The sequence below is a fragment of the Pleurodeles waltl genome, chromosome 7, assembly GCF_031143425.1.
Source record: "Pleurodeles waltl isolate 20211129_DDA chromosome 7, aPleWal1.hap1.20221129, whole genome shotgun sequence".
NCBI lineage: Eukaryota > Metazoa > Chordata > Amphibia > Caudata > Salamandridae > Pleurodeles > Pleurodeles waltl.
In genome coordinates, this window is record NC_090446.1 from 855,179,135 (window position 1) to 855,202,013 (window position 22,879).

Consider the following 22,879-nt stretch of genomic DNA (forward strand, 5'->3'; position numbering starts at 1 on the left):
TTGTTCTTGACTGTTTGCCCATCATGTTTATTTGCATCTGCTTTCCTTTTCCCCATTGTGGCTGTGCAAATTAAAACTTGCAGTACAAAATAGGTGAAGGGAGGAGGGCAAAAACAACTGAACCGTTATTCCGTCAAAAAGGAGCATTCTGTCATGCCAAAGTCATACAGCTGGGATGGCTAGTTGCAATATAACAAAATTAACAGAAGCAAGAGAGCCTCGCCACCACTAAGCTTCAACACCAGCATGGATGGGAAGAACTTTTCAGATGAATGAGGGAATCTCAAGAAAAAGAGCTGTTAAGTGGGACACCCTCTGGCAAGCAGTGAATCCCAGCCAGCTTAAACCATCAAAACAAATGGAATTGACTTGGGAAATCCAGCTCCCTAATGGCACAGCGAAAAACCATGGGGGGGTTGGCCATGCCCTGCTTCCTCCTGGCGCTGACTGGCACAGGACAGGCCCGGCTTTGCCTAGGTGTGGCTGGCATGTGTCCTGCACAGCAGAAATGTAGAGCACACAAAGCACACAATATAGTGCAAGCAGGTCACTAGTGATGCTGGTTAAGGATGCTCCTTGCCTGCCCCACAGAGTTCTGGGACTTCGAGTCCTTCACCAATTCAGCTCCTTTTGTCCCACACAGAGGGAGTGAAGAACGTGATATATAGTGCAAGCAGGCCTGTGGTGATGCTGGTTAAAGGGGCTCCTCGCCTGCCCCAAAGAGTTCTGGGACTTGTAGTACCTCACCAGTTCAGCTCCTTTAGTATCATAAGGTAATGTATGGCGGGTTGAAACAGAGCTTAAAGCTCATTCATTCACCATGCTGATTTTGTGGTGACAGAGAACACTGACTTGAGGGTGAGAAGCCACAAAGGACAGTTATGAAGAAGTTCAAAAGGGGCACACATCAAATATTTGGGGCCAAGTTAAGGTTCCACTGTGAAATGACAAAGAGAAAGGGAGGAAATAGATGTTGTAGGCCTATGAAAAAAATTGCATCACAGCAGCTGCTGGTCGGGCACCCATAATAAGGCCTGAAGTGCTGAAAGGCACCCTTTAACTCTATTTAGAGCCTTGCCAGGAAGGGAGAAAGAACAAACAACAAACCAACAGATAACTTTGCATGGAGGGGGATTGATGTTTCGAGTGCTGCTCCAAGCCACACATTTGTTCAATGCCTGGGTGAAACTGTGACAGTGGTTTCCTGACTTCCAAGATTACATCAACCACAACCAGAGGAAGGTCAAAGGTGTTGCTGTTGAGGTTAAATCTCCAAGCATGAAGATGGAGATTGTGAAGGTACGGTTGCAGGATATGGTCCATGACCCCACACTACCCTATTTGTGTCATTGCCATATAGTGGTGGTGTTGTCTGTAAGCACCTGCACTAGCCTCCCCTTAGTGGAAGGAAGGAAGGCTTTCAGTGTCAAAAGGATGGCCCTCAGCTCCAGAAGGTTGATATGGAGCAGGGACTCCACCAGAGACCAGAGTCCTCTGATCTCCACCTCTTCCAGGTGACCACCCCATCCAAGAAGAGGTACATTGACCACCACTGTCAGCTCAGGGTACAGTAGGGAGAAGGGTCAGACGCTTATCCAATCGTGGTCCAGTAACCATCACTGCAGATCTTTTGCAGTCTTCTCAAAATCTGGAGGTGGTCAGATAAGTCCTCTTTTTGCTAGGCCAACTGAGACTTCATATCTCACTAGTTAGCTAGTATATGCCATCTGGCTTGCTTGACCTGCAGAATGCACAAGACCATAAGTGCTAGCAGCCTTAGAGTCCAGGAAAAAAGTCTGAAAAATTGGGGTCATAGCCTGAATGTCCTGGAATCACCTTTCTGGGGGAAAAGTACGGAACCAGACCATATCCAGGATGGCACCGATGAAGGAGAGTGTCTGTGAAGAAGTCAAGTGTGACTTTGGCATGTTGATAGTTAACTCAAAAATTCACAATCAAGATTCAGGAGGTATGTTGTAGTCTGGAGGTTGGTGATGACTGCCTGCTCATCAAGGTAGTGGAAGACTTCAACCCCTGACTTCTGAAGATGTGCTGCTACCACCACCATCCCACCATCACTTTTGTGAACACCTGAGGCACACTGGTGAGGCCAAAAGAGAGCACCGTGAGCTAAAAATGCTCCTGTCACACCAAGAACCACAGATAGCACCAGTGTGCCAGCAGGATAGGCATGTGAAAATAAGCATCCTACAGGTCCAATACTGCCATTCAGTCTCCTGGGTCATGAAAGACAGGACTTTGGCCTGAGTGAATGGCTTGAATGTGCCCTAGAAAAGAAATACATTGAGAGGGCACAGGACACACCGGTCTGATGTTAAGGCCTGCCAGACTGGTAAGAATCACTGGATTCTGCCTATGACCATGTGGCAGTGCTCCACTAAGGGCATGCTAAAGGGGTTTGGGCTATTGGGGGAATGGTTGCCTGACTGATATGCTGTCCTTTTCGGTAGGATCAGTGGATGCCACATCATTGTCCACAAAAGGGCTGGAAACCCTGCTGAGGCTGAAGTGGTTGTCTGTTTGAGATGCCCTTGCTGGAGCCACAAAGGTTCAAAAAGGTTGGTGCAGTCGGAAGGTCAGGGCAAACAAGCTTAGTGAGTGTGCTGTGGCCCTGATTTCTTTTAAAAGCTCAAAGGACCTTTGTCCCTAAATAAGGAGATTCCTGTCAAAGGGCAGGTCAATAAGGGACAATTGTACATTGTGGGATAAAACCAGTAGATCTCAACCAGACATGGTGACAGATTGCAAAGTTAGTGCTAATGCTTCAACCAACAGAATCCATGGTATCAAGTCCATAATGGATACTAAACCTTGCAGTGTTGTGGATATCCTGTTTGTCTTTTGTCACTGTCATTGACCGACTAGAGAGAAAAACGTATGGAAGAAAATCCCTCTTCCAAAGGTCTCTCCCCTGTTAGACTCCTGGTCCAGAGGAGTAGCTGGGAATGCATTCAGTTTCATCCTGTTGGTGAAAGCTTGTATCACCAGGTTCTGGGGATAATGGTGCTGAGTAGGAAAAGTGGGGTCTCCAGAGGCAGTGTGATGGCACTGCACAATCTGGTGAATCACTGAAGAGCCAAAGGAAGACTGTCTGTGAAGGACTCATTAAAGGGTAGCAAGGGCTTAGAATTGGTCTGCCCTGCCTGGAGAACCTCTGTTAGCATATTAGTTTTGAGACCCAAGGTGGGAAGCTTAAGGTTGATAACCTCATCTACCCTCGCATGACAAATGTAAAGGAGGCGCTGTCCTCAATTACAGGGCCTGAAGGGGGGAATAGGCCAGTATCAGGAAAGGTGTCAAGGCTACTAGCATCCTGGAGGTTCTCATACCAGTTGTCTTCATGGTAGGATTGCCCAAACGTGTCTCCACATCATAGTCTTTGTCAGAGTCTGTCCTGAATAGGGAATGCAGTCTATGTGGTTTTTCCTGCAGGACAGGGACAGTGAGAGTATCAGGTCGAATAGGCAAGGTCCGCGACTTAATGGACACTGAGCACAAGGTCAGGATGGCACCGACTCAGAGCTGAAGAGCAGAATGGGTAGTGGCTCATTCTCTGGCAGTGGTGGAGACAGCATCAATGTCATTATTACGAGGACTGATGGATAATGTGGAGCCAAAGGTGGAGTCGGCCAAGACATCCATAAGGGTCCCATTGTGAGCTCAGAAGGTCCAACTTGTACTGAGGGTGGACCTCTGGATGATATACCAGATGGAGAGCTTCTCAGCTCTGGGGGGCCCTTAGGCACACCAGAGGGAGATGGAAGGGATTTGAAGAGTTGTAGCATGGCCTTGCAGAACTCTTGGACCTGCCTTGGTATCACAGACAGCCCTTTCAACTCAACGTTCAAGTTGCAGGATTGGCTTTGGAATCTATCTACTTCGAGAGTTAGACTGAGAGATATTGTAATACCATCACACCTTCTCAGGAGTATGAGATTTTCTGGAAGGGGTTGAGTCCTGCTTGGACTTTTTTATGCTTTTTCATTGACTGTGATGAAGATTTTGAGCATGATGGTGATCAACATTGGGATGACTTCTGGACCAGGATTGGAATCCTGACCGACCTTTGGAATTGGATATGTCCCGGCGAGGAGCTCTTCAGATGTTTGGCGATGTAGCATTTTGCCTTGTGGTCCCGAATGGGATTTGGATTCATCAGAAAATCTGTCTTTTTGAAATTATTATATTTATTTATTATTATATTTGTGTGGAGTTTAGTTAATTGATAAATGTAGAATATTGGAAATATGCTGTAAAGTTTGTTTTGATTAAAGCAGTTCAATGTGGCCTAGGTGTGACCATAACCCAAACTGGTTTGACAAGCTCCCACGCTCTCTAGTGAATGTAATTAGATTTCTCCATTCCAAAGGAAAGCTGCTAATTGGTCATGTCAAATCACAAAAGGCATTTTGAGAATTGGGTTGGCTGGCTGATCTCAGTAAGAAAGATGGAGGAGGTGACTTGATGGTACTTCTAAATCTAGTTATCCAAGAGCCTGAGGAAAGGGGAGAGCCGAGGTGACACATTTGTTACGATTCTGTCGTCCCATCTCTAGGGGGTGCTGTAAAGGGACTGTCGGTAGCCTGGGAGTCATCTTGAACACTTATCTAGATTCGCTTGCTGACTCCCGTTTGTTTCTCTTTTTGCCATGGTATCCTTTTGTAGAATTACATTTGGTTCCTGGGACTGCAAATCCCATAAAGCACAGCCTGATAGTCCGGAAAGCCTGGACTCTGTTATACATTGTTTTCTATGGGAGAGGTCCAGTTGCTGCTTCTCACTGGATCCTCTCCTCCAGCTCTTGTGAGTGTCTAAAACTACAAACTGTTACAACTCTGTCTTCCCATTTCTAGGGGGCGCTGTAAGGGGACTCTTGGAAGCCTGGGAATCACCTTGAACAGTTATCTAAAGTCCCTTGCTGACTCCGGTTTGTTTCTCTTTTGGCCATGGTATACTTTTATAGTACTACATTTGCTTCCTGGGACTGCAAATCCCATAATGCACAGCCTGGTAGTCAAGAAAGCCCGGATTCTGTTTCCCATTGTTTTCTATGGGAGAAGTCCAGTTGCTCCTGTTCACCGGATCCTCTCCTCCAGGACTTGCAAGTGTCTGAAACTACACACACCTGTGACCTCTCCTGTGCAGCCCAGCTTGGAACTGCTTATAAGCAGCCATTTCCTCAAGATCCTTGTTATGCATTGGAGTTCGATTCCTTTGTGTTACAGACCCTTTGTCGGATGGTGTTCAAGTTTTGTTCCTGTTCTGTTCCAGCTTGATCCTGTTTCCTGTTTCTCTGCCCTGCTCCTGATTGTTCCAGCCAGAGTCTGCTCCCTACTTCTTAGCCTTGTACCTGTTTGTTTCTTCAAGGGGCTGCACCCTGTTTCTCTGCCCTGCTCCTGCCTTGTTTCAGCCTGAACCTGCTCTCTGTCTCCCAGTCCTGTTCACTGCTCATTTCCTACTCCCTGTATTCCAGCCCTGTCCTTGCCTGTTCCAGCCAGAGCCTGCTCTCAGTTTCCCAGTCCTATCTCTGTTTGTTCCAGCCAGAAGTTTGCACCCTGTTTTCAAGTCCTAGTCCTGCCTTTACTTCAGCCTGTGCCTGTTCCCAGTTCTTGCCTCTGCCTCTTTGTTTGTTCCCTTCTGTTTCTGTTTCTTCTTGGTTCTTTGTGTCTGGTAAGTGTTCTATCAGTCTTCACCAGTGTATAAGTGTCCTCCTTTGTACTGGGGTTGGCTCCTGGTTTCCAGGAGGCAATTCCAGCCCCCATCCTTGTCTAGTGTTATACGTTGTCTTTCGTGCCTAACAGTGGCAGTGTGCTATTGCTTTTTTCTCAGGAATCGCCACTGTGTTTCCAGCTGAACCCACAAGAGCGTGTCCTGTGTATGTAAGTACTATCCTTGTTTGTGCTCTAGGGTCCAGAGACAGAATCACTTCTGCTGCCTCCTTTCTATGGGGCTGGCAGGGTGACTATCTGTAAGAGGCATTGAGATTCCCTGTCACTGTGGGAGGTTCTGCCCCTTACTCTGTGTACAACCCCAGCGTGTTTGTCCATTATTAATCTGTTTCCTGTTTGTTCACACAAGGGTTGCTCTGCTTTTACTTTCCTGTTTCCTGTGTCTGTCCATAGCTGTCCTTTCCGTGTATGCCTTTAGCTGCTCTTCTGCCCCAGTCCTGATCAGACCCGCCCGAAACTGTGACACACACACCTGAGACCTATCCTTTGCAGCCCAGTCATGTGATTCCACCTGTGGTTTTCTGCATCTTGGAACTGCTTATAAGCAGCCATTCCCTCAAGATCTTCATCGTGCATTGGAGTTTGATTCTTTTGTGTTACAGACCCCTTTATCGGATCGTGTTCCAGTCTTGTTCTTGTTCTTGTTCTGTTTCAGCTTGAACCTGTTACCTGTTTCTCTGCCCTGTTCCTGATTGTTCCAGCCAGAGTCTGCTCCCTATCCCTTAGCCTTATATCTATTTGTTTCTTCCAGATCCTACTCCCTGTTTCTCAGTCCTGTTCCTGCCTTGTTTCAGCCTGAACCTGTTCTCTGTTATCCAGTCCTGTTTACTGCTCATTCCTTCTCCCTGTATTCAGCCCTGTCCTTGCTTGTTCCAGCCAGTGCCTGCTCCCTGTTTCCCATTCCTGTTTCTGACTATTCCAGCCAGAAGCTGTGCGCTCTGTTTTCCAGTCCTATTCCTGCCTTTGCTTCAGCCTGAGCCTGTTCCCAGTTTCTGCCCCTGCCTCCTAGCTTGTTCCTTCTGTTTCCGTTTCCTTTTGGGCTTTTGTGTCTGGTAAGTGTTCTATCAGTCTTCACCAGTATATAAGTGTTTCCCTTTGTTCTGGGGTTGGCTCCTGGTTTCCAGGAGGCAATTCCAGCCACCATACTTTGTCTAGTGTTATACGTTGTCTTTAGTGCCTAACAGTGACAGTGTGCTATTGCTATTTTTCCAGAAATTGCCGCTGTTTTTCCAGATGGACCCACAAGAGCTTGTGTTGTGTATGTAAGTACTATCCTTGTGATCTAAGGGTCCAGAGACAGAATCACTTCTGCTTCCTCCTTTCTATGGGGCGTGTGCGGTGACTATCGTAAGAGCAAACTATACAGAGGCATTGACATTCCCTGTTTCTGTGGGAGGTTCTGAGCCCTACCCTGTGTACAACCTTAGTGGTAACCCCAGTGTGTTTGTCCATTAGTAATCTGTTTCCTGTTTATTCACACTAAGGTTGCTCTGCTTTCACTTTCCTGTTTCCTCTGCCTGTCCATAGCTGTCCTTTCCCGTGTATGCCTTTAGCTGCTCTTCTGCCCCAGTACACTACCTCTTTGGGATATTCTGTGACCTCAAGGGGTGCCCCAACCAGAGTCCTGATCAGATCTGCCCAAAACCGGGACAACATTGGGCAGGAAGGAATTTCAGTAGTAGAATGTTTATAGTAAACAGGGCGCGTGTGTGAGCTTGCCTTTGATTATGGATTTTCTCAACGGCCTTGTTGGATTCTGTTACTCCAGAAGATGTGGCAGGATCAAAACCAGTCTGAGTTGATTTCAAAGTGGTGGGTCACAAGAAGGTATTGCCTTAAGGGGCAGAGCTATGTGAATTCCTGTAAGCGGATCTATGGAGGTTTGTGAGGGACAGCAGCTGTCCATCCCTGTATTTGCATTCTCTGAATTTAAACCTTAAAGGGACAGGAGGGAACATGTAGTCATCTCCTGGACCACTGTCTGTTAGACAGCCGAAGCACCCCCACGATTCACAAGGTGAAGACTGTTCTACTGGGACACCTTAGAAGGTGTATTAGGCTCAGAAGTAATCTATGCATGTTTCTTGCAAGGCACAGAGATAAGATGAAACCTGGGTAGATAGATATTCATATTATGCAGTCTGCAATAGAACTCTGTACATCAGAAGACTTATTCACTCACAATATGAAGGACAGTGAGATAAAGGTTCTGTAGTGCTGAGGCGCAGTGTTCTTTGAATAGGTGAGTTTTCTGTTCCTACCTGAAGAGGAAAAAGACTTAGCAGTTCTGATGCCGAATATTTAATATCCTGGTAGCAAAGATTGAGAATGCCTGTATTCTATTTTTGTTTCTTTTTTTACTTGTTTGCCATCTTCGTTTCTAGTCTGGTGAAACCAACCACAGGTGGATTTTTCTTGAGCCAAATAAGCCTAGTGCCATATTTGGTAGTCTTGTAAATGATGAAGCATAACTCAATTTAATGTGTATCTGGTGAGGAAGCCACTAAAGTTTAGTCACTGTTGTGAGGATGTGGTCTACTGTGTCTAGGGCTTTTATGAGACCCAGTACAGGCATGGGATGCTTTTCAAGGTGATCAATACTTTGTTAGGCAGGCTGTATAACAGGGCATCACTTCCATGTAGATGTGAGACTACAAGAGGGGGGGGACATTCAGAACAACGACTCCGGAACAGCGACCTATGTTGTTAATGCCAGTGGAACCACACTTGCATTAACAACGACTCCCTTTTTCTCTGCCTTAACCATGCGTAGTTAAGGCTGAGAAAATGGGAGTCACCATCAGGAGAGGACGCGGTCAGGTATGTGGGGCTGGGGAAGGGTTTGGGGGAGATTTTAGGGGTGGGGTGGATTAAGGGTTTGGGGTGGGGGAGGTCGGGGTAGTTTGTTTTTTAGGGGCGGGGTGGGGGATCGGGGTAGTTCTGGATTTTAAGGGTGGGGTGGGGGTTGCTAGTTTTGTTTTGGGGTGGGTGGGTCGACGTACTTTTGTTTTTGGGGGTGGGGGATCAGGTTAGTTTGTATTTTGGGGGTGGGGGTTTGGGGTAGTTTGGTTGTTGATGGTGGGAGGGTTGATGTTGTTTGGGGGTGAGGGTGTCAGGATAGTTTGGTTTTTTGGGGGTGCGGGGTTGAGGTTGTTTGGGTTTTGGGTTAGAGGTAGTTTGGTTTTTCGGGGTGGGGATCGGCATAGTTAGGTTTTTGGGGGTGGGGGATTGGGGTAGTTTCATTTGTGGGGCTGGGGGTTTGGGTTAGTTAGTGTTTCAGGGGGTAGGAGGTCAGGTAGTTTGCTTTTTAGGGGTGGGGGGTCAGGGTAGTTTGGTTTTTGGGGTGTGGGATTGGGGTAGCTTGTTTTTTGGGGGTCGGGGTAGTTTGGTTTTTGGGAGTGGGGTGGGGTCAATGGTTTTTGGAGGTGGGGGGTCGGTGTGATTTTGTTTTTTGGGGTGGGGTAGTTTTATTTTTGGGGGTGGGGTTGTTATTTTTACAGCGGGTAGAAGGTTGGGGTAGGTTTTAGGGCTCAGGGTGTGTGGGGGTTTCAGGTAGTTGTATTTTTAGGGTGGGTGGGAAGATGGCATTCGAAAACTATGCATGCCATTCCACACATGCCTTTACTAGGCATCCCTTTACAATAGAAAATTGTTGTAAAGGCATGCATGGTAAAGGCATTTGTGGAAAAAACGCGGTTGTTGTTCTCACTGTATTGTTCAGGCATGCGTGGGTTGCGCATGCTTTGTTCCATCTTACATTTTACAAGGGGTTTAGTTCTAGAGGTAGTTTCAAGGGGGGGGTATGCTTTTTTAGGTGAGAGAGCCGGATTATGTTATTGTAGTTTACTTTGTGATGAGTTAATTTAAGGTGACATCGCTCTCAAGGGTCAATCTGAGGGATTTCACTTTGGTTGTTAGATGGGGGCTGAAACTGTCTAAGGTTTATATCAGTGAGCCCTTTTTGAAATTGTGTTTTGTTGTTAGTGAGCATGGAGCATTCGGTCATTCATCTTGAGGAAGACAAATCACTTTTATATTCAATTTTGTATTTTGATGTTACACCAAAACAATCCAACCAGAGAAGGCTCTAAACACGTTAGAGTGGTCAGGTAGAAAAACAATATTCACCCATGTGGTCCAAAAAAGAAATTGTCATATCCTCCGCTCTCTTCTTGCCCTGCAAATAATTTCCTTTTCCCAATAATAGAGTGAGTTGCTGTCATAGTAACACACATTTCAATATCTTTCAACATTATGTTGGGAAATGTGTCTATTTTTTATTTTATAAGGTCACAGGTTACCTCCATGTTTTAATGGAACAGGTATAAAGCCCACAGTCTTAAAAGGAATCTCACTACTTTACAGTTTTTGTCCATATAGTCTACCATGGGTTGAGAGACCACAAAGTAAGTTTCTGGGTACCCACTCCATTGCCATAGTGTTTCATACATTGTTTTACCGCAGCTTCAGAATTGGTGGCCATTTTTCTTTCTACATACCTGTTACGACAATTGTAGCTGTCGTCAACAGTGGAAAGATCACTGACCATTCTTTTTTCTCCCGCCTCTCTCTCAGTTCAGGCTTAATACTCAAGATCAATATTTTAGTGTTTGTCAGACCGGAAAGGTGTTGACAGCTTTATTGTTGCCAATGCTTTCTTCCAGAAGAGCGATACAATTGAACACAACTATCAGAAATGGATGGGGAACTTTCAGGCTCTACATTCTTTCCAGTAGTGGTCAGACTCTCCCCTATACAATGTGCTTAATTTGTACTGGGTCAAGACCCAATGCGTCTTTACTTTGCTTGATGATTCTCTCTGCACATTCAATATACTGAACCTGGATAGGTCGCTCCAAAGCTATTGTCAGGCAATCTCAAGGTTACCGTTTTCTCCCATCCTTATGCATAGTTTCATGTCTGTGTTGTAGAGTTTTCTAATAGTAGTTTTAATGGTTTGGCAATACCGCTTTCGATGCATCCATAATCATTGCTAGCATTTGCAATCCAGTCTGCTGTCTAGTGGTTGTAGTCTTTTAGTGGAATACGTGGCCCATTTGTTGGGCCCTGAAGCATCGTTTTTAATCATGCTGAATTATTTCTTGCAGTCCTTTAATAATATAGGGCCTCATTACGACCTTGGCGGCCGGCAGTAAGCTGGCGGTAACACTGCAAACAGGCTGGCGGTGATCCGCCAGCTATTAAGACCGTGGCGCTATAGCCACTGCCATACCACCGGCCCCTGCACTATACCGCCAGCCTGGCCACAGCAGTAAACACTGGCATGGAAAGGCTGGCAGTAAGGGGGACTTGGGGTGCCCCGGGGGGGCTCCTGCACTGCCCGATGCCCCTGGGGGCTCCTGCACTGCCCATGCACTTGGCATGGGCAGTGCAGGAGCCCCCAGGCATAGCCCCATCGTGCATTTAACTGCCCGAATTTCGGGCAGTGAAATGTGCGACGGGTGCTACTGCACCCGCTGCACATCAGCATTGCTGCCGGCTCTATTACGAGCCGGCAGCAATGTTGATGTGACTTTTCCACTGGCCCAGCGGAAAAGTCGATATAGGGAGCCAGGAATACCGCCAGCACTCGCGGTCTTCTAAGAAGACCACCGAGGTTGTAATGAGGGCCATCATGTTTCCCTTATTTTAAAGCTCTGCTAGTATATTGCAAACCCCCTTTTGACAGGCTTTACAGACTATGCAGAGCAGCACAACCAGCCTTTTTTTGTGCTGCCCTGCGTCAAAACAAAAGGGCAGGAATGCACCATATATATAAGATATGGTACATTCCTGTCCTTGTCCCCTGGGTTGGTACACAAATTGCTGCCTAGCGCCAACGCAGGCACCACTGTTGTGAGGTTATTATAGCAGCATTTAATAGGCATGTTATTTTAGCCACAGGCCTGCAGCTTGTGTCCTTTAATCTAGAAAACAATTCATTTTATTATTTTAGTAGAAGCTTAAATTTGTGGTCATATTTTTATACTTTTATCTGTTGTTCACTCTGTTTATAAATTGTTTTAATTTATTTGGCACAACATTTTCGCTCAAGGCTGTACACGATAATGTTGTCAATAAAAAGTAGATCATATTCACTGTCATTTCATGGAAACATATGTCTTTTTACATTAGAGCAGTTTTCTTAGAACACCAGATCTTTTATTATAAAACATCTCTCTGCCCCCTGTAGTGGTTGTAGTCTTTTAGGGGAATATGTGGCACATTTGTTGGGCCCTAAAGCATTGTTTTTAATCATACTGAATTATTTCTTACAGTCCTTTAATAATATAGGGCCTCATTATGACCCTGGCGGCCGTCAGTAAGCTGGCGGTAACACCGCAAACGGGCTGGCGGTGATCCGCCAGCTATTATGACTGTGGCGCTATAGCCACTGCCATACTACTGGCCCCTTCACTATACCACCAGCCTGGCCACAGCGGTAAACACTGGCATGGAAAGGCTGCCAGTAAGGGGGACTTAGGGTGCCCCTGGGGGCTCCTGCACTGCCCATGCACTTGGCATGGGCAGTGCAGGAGCCCCCAGGCATAGCCCCATTGTGCATTTCATTGCCCGAATTTCGGGCACTGAAATGTGCAACAGGTGCTACTGCACCCGCTGCACATCAGCATTGCCGCTGGCTCTATTACGAGCCAGCAGCAATGTTGATGTGACTTTTCCGCTGGGCCAGAGGACGGTAACACTGATACCGTCTGCTGGCCCAGCAGAAAAGTCAAAATAGGGAGCCAGGAATACCGCCAGCACTGGCGGTCTTCTAAGAAGACCACCGAAGTTGTAATGAGGGCCATAATGTTTCCCTTATTTTAAAGCTCTGCTAGTATATTGCAAACCCCCTTTTGACAGGCTTTACAGACTATGCAGAGTAGCACAACCAGCCTTTTTTTGTGCCGCCCTGCGTCAAAACAAAAGGGCAGGAATGCACCATATCTATAAGATACAGTACATTCCTATCCTTGTCCCCTGGGTTGGTGCACAAATTGCTGCCTAGCACCAACGCAGGCACCACTGTTGTAAGGTTATTATAGCAGCATTTAATAGGCATATTATTTTAGCCACAGGCCTGCAGCTTGTGTCCTTTAATCTAGAAAACAATTCATTTTATTATTTTAGTAGAAGCTTAATTTTGTGGTGATATTTTTATACTTTTATCTGTTGTTGACTCTGCTTATAAATTGTTTTCATTTTTTGGTACAACATTTTCGCTCAAGCCTGTACACGATAATGTTGTCAATAAAAAGTAGATCATATTCGCTGTCACTTCATGGAAACATATGTCTTTTTACATTAGAGCAGTTTTCTCAGAACACCAGATCTTTTATTATAAAACATTTCTCTGCCCCCTGTATGTTAGAGGGAAATTCTAGCCAGAAGTTGCCACTGCATGGCGTTCCCTTTATTGCAGCTGTCTGCTGAGACTAGACATATTTTCCACTATATGAGAGAAGACTCTTGGTAGACCAACAGCCCTCTTCGCTACTACCATATTCAGGTATGGGGATGGCGTTTTCCCAGGGATCCTGAAGGGCGGATTAGGGCTAACACTGCTGTGCTCTAGTGTAGAACCTTAGTGGTGTAGGTAGGAATTCTAAAACCCTAGCATCATGACACTATGGTGAGACGTTTCTCATGTTTAACTTTTTTTTTCACCACTCTGCTATTATCATGTTTCATTATCCTTATTATTGCAGTACATACCTTTTTATCTAGAACACAGTTGGTTCAATAAAATTCAATGAACTAAGTCCTGTTTCTGTTTGTCTTTGCATGTGTGAGACGAATGTAACTGAGAGAAAAGGGCATAATCTGTTCCACCACTGTTTCCCTGAGGAATCAGAATGTCAAGCGCATGGCTGCCACAAATCACCTCTACTCTTGAGTACTGGTGAGATACTGTGAGCTGGCCGGAAGGGTTAGGCTGACAGTTGTCACACGGTGTGGAATTGTACTCAGTTCCCCACAATCCGGTGGTGCTGCCGCCTGAATCCAGTAGTCTCATTGTTATAATGACAGCCAACATGACAGAACTGAGGCAACGTGACAACCCTTTCCATCTTCTTGCAGTCCAAGGGCATCAGCTTACTGGGATCCTCAATCAATGCACTGGCCTCCTGGTAGATGGGAGCCCTCAGAGGCAGACAGTACATTGGGAAAAGGGGTCTCATGCATTCCCCTCAACCCCAGAATGAAATAATTAAAGTGTTGGCTAACCCCACTAGCCCTGGACCACCCCAAGGGTAATTTCAAGAAGTAGGGGTGGAGCCCCGAGCACTTCACTTTCTTTTCAGGCATATTTAAAAGGGTAAACCTTCAAAGGGCAATTTCTTCGATATTGACCTCATTTTACTCCTGGTGGCAGGCTATAGCCATCATGAGCATTTTAAACCGACTTCCTGGCCTCTAACATAGCACATTTGATGGGTAGCTGGTGTTACTTGCTCCATGCACCAGGCTTCTCTTCTTCTGGCACCTGGTGCTCCTCTCCTGGCGAGGGCATCTTACACAGCCCATGTGCTACCAGTTAGCAGGACATCCTTCTGCTCACACTCCTAAGCCCCAGAGTCTCCTGGCTGTTGTGTAGGGCGCTTGGGAGGCAGTGGATTCCAACTTTTCCCCAATTGGTCATTGAGGGCATAAGAGGACCAGTTCCATAGTCCCTGGAGAGACCAATTTACTCTTAGGGGTCAGTGGCAAAGCTTTTAGTCCATCTCTGGAGGTCATCAGAGGGATTCTCCTTCCAGCAGTTCATGATTTTGGTGTTGTCTCCATCAAGGTCCAGGATTGTACTCACTGTCTCTCCCTTGTAGAGGGGTTTATAAGTTTGGATGGAAGACTCTAGATGCCAGGCACCGCTGGCCAATCATAGGATGAATCAGAAGTGTGCCTATGATAATGAGCAAACACTCCTTTGTGTTCACTTCAAACAAGTTCTGCGGCAGCTCCCCCTTCCACTTGCTTTTAAGCCATGTTGGCTAGAGTGACAATGAAAGGGACAGGCTTGGTGCTAGGTTCATCTGTTTGTGACAGATTAGGGGGCACATTTATACTCCATTTGCGCCAAATTTGCATCACTTTTTTAAACGCAAATTCGGCGCAAAACTAACTCTATATTTATATTTTGACGTTAGACACGTTTCACGTAAAAATATTGGAGTTTGCACAATTGTTTAGATGTGTGAGCCTTCCTTGCGTCAATGAGATGCAAGGTAGACATTCCCCTCTAAAAAAATGGTGTTAGCCCCATATTTATCCCCCATGCTAAAATGATGCAGGAGGGGTTAAATAATGATGCAAAGCTTGGTTTGCACCATTACTTGATGTCTGGGTCAGACCAGGCATTAAGGGACCTGTGGACCCATTTCCATGGTTAAGCACCATGGAATGGGTCCACAATTGCCCTCCTCAAGCCCCAGGAACACCCCCACCCACACCAGAGGGACATCGTAGGATGGGGAGGCCCCATCCCTGGTAAGTAGGGTAAGTATAGGTAAGTATTTTTTATAAATTAAAGTGCCATTGGGGGCCCAACTTGGGGCCTCCTGCATGGCACAGGGTGCAATAGCCATGCCCAGGGGACACTGGTCCCCTGTGCTGGCCATTGGGGTAGTGGGCATGAATCCTGTCTTTTCTAAGACAGGAGTCATGTGGCATGGATGGTTTTGCGTCAGAAAATGATGCTAGGCTGGTTAGAGGCATTTTTTTTGTCTCTAACCAGCCTAACTTCATTTTTTGTTGCAAAACCCCCTTCTCCCATACTGCTACCCCACCCGGCTAACGTCATTGTTTTTTATGCTAGTCGAACTTTTGCACCGGCTTGCACCATTCCATAAATATGGCGCCCGGCTGGTGCTCAGGCATGACGCAAGCTGGTCCAAAACATTTTGATGCAAAACTGCGTCAGTGTGCAAACTTAACTCCATATTTATATTTTGACGCTAGGAACGTCTACTGTCAAAATATTGGAGTTTGCACCATTTGTTTGGATGTGTGAACCTACCTTGTGCCAATGAGATGGAAGGTAAGCGTTTCCATCCAAAAAATGGCACAAACCCCCAGCGAAATATTTACTTTCTGACGCAAAAATGACACACACCTAAGTAGTGGACCAAAAAAATTAACAAATGTCGATTTGTGTCAAATCTTAATGCCTGGGTCAGACAAGGCGATAAAACAAGGCCCACACGCCACTACTTAAGGACAACTCACAGAAAGCACATTCACAACCTCCAGGACAACATGAAGGTCATACTGCTCCAGCTTGGCACATGTAGCAGATGTCAGCAACGACAGCAGCTCTGTCCACCACCATCGCAGCAACTACGAATGCCTCCACAGCACCCACAATCATATGTCATCAGGACTTACCTTCTCAATCGGGAGTTCATTGTACGCCTGCTGCACCACATTGTGCCAGACATCACAGCCAGGCTGCAAATTCCAACAACTATATCACCCATCACAAAGCTCCTCACTGTCCTGCACATGCCGGTGTCTGGATTGTTTCAGACAACAGGGATACTAGTCACTGAGGTCTCCCAGCCATCATTCTCAGCCTTCCTACCCAAGGTCCTAGATGCCATCATCCACCTCAAACCCCGCCACATCTGCTTCCCAAACACTTAGCATCTGCAGCAGGAGACCAGGCAAGGTTTCTACCAAATTGCTAGGTTTCGGCATGTGCTGGGTGCAATGGACTGCACCTATGTCCAACTGGTGCCACCTGCAGCTACGGAACCCCCATGCAGAAACTGCAAGCACACCCATTCTATAAATGTGCAGACCACTGTGGACCACCGTGGGCTGTTCGCTAACCTCGTAGCCAAGTATCCCGGCAGCGTCCTTGATGCATTTATATTCTGGCACTCCACCATCAACGAAAGGTTCCAGAATGGCCAATATAGCAATGGGTTACTTGTGGGTAAGTCAACAGACCAATCAAAACACACACACAACACACCAACCCTGTAGGACAAACCAGACATACACCACAACAAATACACATTGGCATGGGACCACAGATGTACAGGCAACAACACATATGCACCATGCTGCAACATACAGCAGTCATTGCACGTCACAAACGCATACACCCACATGTACCTTACACAGCCACAACCTGAAAGCCACTCCATGTGAAGGACAGATGGAGCCATGTCTCTTTTGCATACAGTAAAAGCCTACAAACCAATACAAGTGTCCACTGGTTGACAACTAAATACACTTCACACACATTACACCAAGCTAAGAATAGCTCTGTTATGTCAATGGCATGTGCCATAGTAATGTAAAGAAAGTTGCACCTGGGCACAGACCCACCTAAATCATGGTGTGCAAGCCTCTGGCACAATCTACATCAAATGCCACCCAAGTGGTGCCCAAACCAACTACATCTCATCTACACATACATGACATACCTGTATTGTGCATATACATCTGTTGATGCATTGTGTCGCACATGTAGAAATACCAATTTACCTGCCATGAAATTACATGGGGCAGATACATTAGTAATTGCGCCACACCTACACTACTGCCACCTCACATGCACCACTTAGTGCCCCCTTACACCATTATGTCTGTTCAGTAAATTTAATTTGTATACCTTGGTGCTGAGTCTGTGCAAAACTGTAATTATCATTGTTAGCACCAGCCAGACTATCTTGTGACCCTTAGAGAAGGTGTTTCTCTTTTGGGGGGTGGATTTGCTCCCAAGGAAGTCCTGGATTGCTAGGCAATGGTCCAGTCTGAGGGTACAGACCCTAGGCTGGAGGGTCAGGTGCAGGGGCTAGATTCTGACATGATGGGGGGGTGGTTAGCCCAATCACCCTCCTCAGTGTGACTTCTAGGGGTACTCTCCAGGGCAGGGGGTGCAGAACCCTGGGAGTAGGGGAAGGAGAGAGAGAGAGAGCCTCACCTTTGACCCAAGTTCAATCGAAGGGTCCAGACCCTGGATTGAAGGGCCAGGTTCAGGGTGTACACCCTGACCCGGATGAAGAGGGTACAACATGGAAGAACATGGCTGCTAAGTGCAAAAATAAGGAGACAAAGAAGAAAAGAAGAAAAGAAGAAAGGAACAGGCTGCACCAGGTAAGTGAGGGGTTGGGTGAGGGGGTGGCCATGCCTAATATCAAGGGCACCCTGCGTCCAGAACTCGCCGAGGCCCCATGCCCACTGTGGGACCTTGTGCGAGGAAATACAAAACAGAAGTGGCGCGGCACGTCCGGCCGCCAGAAACATGAACCGTGCCTGCGCCCCGTGCCGAACACTTAGTTCGCGCCGCGGCATGCTGCGGCACGACAAATCATTACATTGGCAGTGAGTGATAAAGTGGCGGTAATACCGCCAACAGGCTGGCGGTAATTACTGCTAAATTATGACCATGTCGGTGATAACTCCCATAGACAGCCAATGTACCACACCAAAAGTCAGGGCGTTAACACCACCAACCACGGTGGTAGCCGTCAACAGCCAGGAGGAAGACAAAGTACCACCCACCATATCATGACCCAGGTAACTGCCACAATTTCCGGGGCGGTGCCAATGCCATCAAAAGCCTGGCAGAAACCGGACACAGAAGACCAAAGACTCACCATCGGAGACACAGGGAAGAACAACGCCGCCTTGGAACTGAAAGTCTTCCCAATGCTCATCTACGTCATGCTCCACCTGGAACACCAACGCCGATGAAGACGACGACGGTGAGTACAGCCGCCGACCACACAAGGGAGGAAGGAGAGTGACATACACATGCACGACATATACCTAACACACACACACCATACACATAAACAGCTGCAGGCAAAAAACAATGGAACACAACACACAGAATAATAATGCAAGGACAACTAGAATGCAGTAATGAGAATGTATTGATTGTGAACCAAAAGAACTAATTGTACAAAAAACAGATATGTACAAATGTACAGAAAGGGCCAATGCCCAGTCCAAAGTACTAAGGTCCCACATGGCCACAGGGCACAGTCCAGGGCCCAACACAAATCCTGACTTCATCCAGATAGAACTCTGCTGGGGCATCAGTTTGCAAGTGGGCAGGCACCTCAGGGGGATGGGGAGCGAGGGGCATCTCAGCCAAATACAGGAACAAGCTCTTTGGTTCTGGAGGGGGCTCCATGCCCATTTCTCTCTGCTGGGGAGTGCAAGGCCACAGTCTCTTGAGTGGGTGACTTTCCCACTGGTTCTGGAGGGGGGTCCATGCCCATATCTCTGTGCTGGGGAGTCCATGGCCACAGTCTCTCAGGTGGGTGACTTCCCCACTGGTTTGGGAGGGGGCCCCTTATACAGCAGTCCCTGGAGGGTGGCCCACATGGCTTCGGCTGGTGGTGAGAGCTGCACGGTGTCATCTGGAGGTGAGGGCTGCCCTGTGTCAGCAGGTGAAGGTTCCTCCTAGGCAGCCTCTGCTGGAGGTGAGGGCTGTACTGTCTCAGCAGGTGAAGGTGCCTCCTGAGCAGCCTCTGCAGGAGTAGTAGGCTGCACTTCCTCAGCTGGTGGTGAGGGCCCTGTGACCACTGGTGGTGGAGGTGGTGGTGTCACCCTGACAACCTCTGCTGGAGGTGAGGGCTGCACTGTGTTAGCAGGTGAAGGTGCCTCCTGGGCAGCCTCTACAGGAGGAATAGGCTGCACTTCCTCAGCTGGTGGTAAGGGCCCAATGACTATTGGTGGTGGTGGTGTCGCCACCGCTGGAGTCGAGGGCTTCTTCCCCTTCATGACAGGAGGCGTTGGATCCTTACCCTTCCTGGCAGGGGTTGAGGGCTTCTTGCCCTTCATGACAGGAGGTGCGGGCTCCTTAGCCTTCCTGGCAGGAGTCGAGGGTTTCTTCCCCTTTATGGCAGGAGGTGCGTGCTCCTTCCCCTTCATGGCAGGAGGTGTGGGATCTTAACCTTCCTGGCTGGTGGAGTGGGATCCTTCACTGACTTGCCACCACGACTTGGTGGTGCCACCACTGTCCGTGTGGACTGTTTGGCTGAGGTGCTGGGCTGGGTCATTTGGACCCTACTCTTACAGGCAGGACAGGGGGGAAGGAAAGAGGCCAAGTTGGGCAAGGAAAAGCTTTTCAGGGACGGAGGGGTGGGAGGAGGGAGGAGGGATGGGAGTGGAGGTTGAGGGAGTGGTTGTTGGTGGTGAATGTCTGATGGACTTGGATACAGGTGCATAGGCAGTGTGCTGATGTGAGGTGGATGGCTGTTGGGTGTGTGAGTGCTTGTGTTTGTGTCCTTTAGGAGTGGGGGACAGACAGGGTGGTTTACTGCCCTACAGAGATGGTTCTCAGGAGGTCAATAGCCTCCTCACTTAGGGCATAAGGGCCTGAGGTGCCTGGGGTGAAGGAGATGCCCAACTTCCTGTATGAGTGGGTACGGGCATTTCACTGAGGGGCTACTGGGAGGGCGGTGCTGGTACGGAGGGTTGGCGGCTGTACCTGCAGCTGGGATGGTCACAGAGGTGTTCACCACCACCAAGGAGCTTCCATCTGAGTAGGTATCTGAGTCTGTGTTGTCGCCTCCTGTCTCCGCCATGGTGCTCCCCTCTCCCTCCGTCCCACTGGTTCCCTCTGCATCAGTGGACTCTGCCTCCAGGGTCCTGTAGGATGCAGCTCCCTCTGTCGCTGGTGCCCCTGCTCCTCCACCAGATGATGCTAATGCACACATGGACAGGATGACAGAAGAAAAAAGGGGGGAGAGAGAGAAAGGAAACACTGGGTCAATTACTGCACCAACACCACAGTTGGCATACACAGCACCGTCAGACACAGGGATCAGGATTGAGCACTATGCATTGCACTGCCAGTGATTTGGCTAGATGCCACGGCAAGATGAGGGCCACACACCGCCAACTGCAACCCTCCTGGTACCCACAAAGCCCTGGCTGACATGGAATGCTAACATGCTAGGTTACCTGTATTTGCCATACACCCATTAGCCATGAGCTGGATCATGCTTCAATGTCTGACCTGGCATTAAGGGGCACCCACTAACTCACACCTACCACCCAGCTCCCATGCCACCAGCCGATTATTGTAGTAATGCCCACTGTACTCACCCCCTTGTGGCTGCTGTGATGTCCTTAAGCGCCCATCCAGCTCTGGGTAGGCCACCGCCAGTATGCAGGCTATCAGGGGGTCAGGTCTGACGGGCACCCCTTCCTCTTTGGGAGGCCATCCCCAGCTGGGCCCAGTGTCTCAGGTCTTCCAACTGTTTCCGACAGTGGGTGCTCCGTATGCCATAGACCCCTGGGGTTCGCACATCCTTGGCAATGGCACCCCATAATCCCTTCTTTTGATGGGTGCTGACCTGCAGAGGTAATACAGACAGGAGGACACTATTACACATACAAACCATCCTGTCAAATATATGGCCCACCAGTCCCGTTTCCAACTCCATTGGCACACACATGGCCCGGCGCAGACCATGTACACCACCACAAGACATCCCCCCCAATGACACAATACTTGCACACACATCTCCATGTATACTTCCCACATGCATCATGTCCAAGGTGTACTCACCTGTTGGTCTGGAGGCCCATAAAGCAGTCTGTACTGGGGTAGGACCCCCATCTACCAATTGCTACGAATCCTCTGCAGTGAAGGCAAGGGCACTCTCCCCGGTCACAGGGGCCATGGTAGGTTCCATTCATAGGTCACAGCAGCACACGCAGTGTAGGTGTTCGCCTGTTGAAGGTCAGGAAACAAGTGAAGAATCTGATAGAAAATGGTGATCACGTCCACGGCGGTGTACACCATCACCGCCGGCGCTGATCCCCATTGGCCACTGTACTCCATACAGCCCCACATTATCCAATGAGGAATTGCATAGCGGTGCAAGACCACCTTCCGCCACGCCGCACAACATCGGCGGAGTTACCTCTCTCCCACCTGTCCCTGCATACAGGACAGGCGCTTGTCATTTCATGGTGGCGGACAATGGTCACATACACCTTAAATGTGTCACAACCTAGATTAGCACATACCTCGCCATACCCACTGTCCCATCACATAAATGCACTATGTACACTGAGGTTGTGATTCCACTGTTCATCATCATCATCAACACATAGCTTTATTCGGTTACTTTCAACCATAAAAGCAAAACAACCACCAATTGAATGAAAAGGAAATAGAAATTGAGTTAAAAAGAGATAAGAATAAAGTAGAATAACATATGTTTCAGCCTTAAAACACATAAAATTACTTTCCTTAAAAATGCACCTAACCCCCTAATACCTATCATTTAGATTAAACATGGGGTTTTATTTCAGTCTAGGTGTATAGTTAAAATTTGGCAGCTAAAACACTTTAAAAAAAAAAAATTGTTCCTCGTCATAATTTTTCCCCAGAAATTTAATACGTATATGCCAAGCAGCTACAATATACTTGCTAACCGCACAGGATAGAGGGAGAGAAGTATCCCTCGTCATGATCCTTAAGGCAACAATACAATGTCTTATCCCCATATTCCTGCACACAGGTCGTAACCACTTCCGTCGCGCAATCATATATAAGCAGGGCATATGAACATAAAATGTACAATAGATTCTGAAATGTGATTACAACTAGGACAAAGATCAGGTCTTGGAGTCACACTCCGTGTGCTACCGTAGGATTTAAGAGGCAGACAACCATATCTGAACTGAATATATAGACTCTTACTTAATGGGTCAAGAATTGTATCCATAATGGTTCCAGATACGGGTGCCATTTAAAATCAAAAAATTGTGAAGTCAATCTGCCGTGTGTTGACCACAGCAGGTAGTTTTCCCTGACATATATCCAGTAAACAGTTTTCAAATGGTTCTTCTGATCCTTCCTTATACTTTCTGGATGACTCCAAAACTCACTAAGACCCAATCTATGAAACCATTTTGAGATGTGGTTAAACCAGGAAATGGTAAGTACATTTGGTCTATCTAGAATGTCTTGAATAGACTCCTTGTATGTGGATAGCTCAGGGGTGGTCCATACATGGACCCAGAAAAGCAATGGTCGTAGGGCAATTACATCTGAGATGCGTGAAAGGCCAAGGTCCCAGAACATTGGCAGCAGTGGGGTATTGCGAGGACAGGCCAAAGTTGACCTTACAAAGTTGTTTTCCCCCACT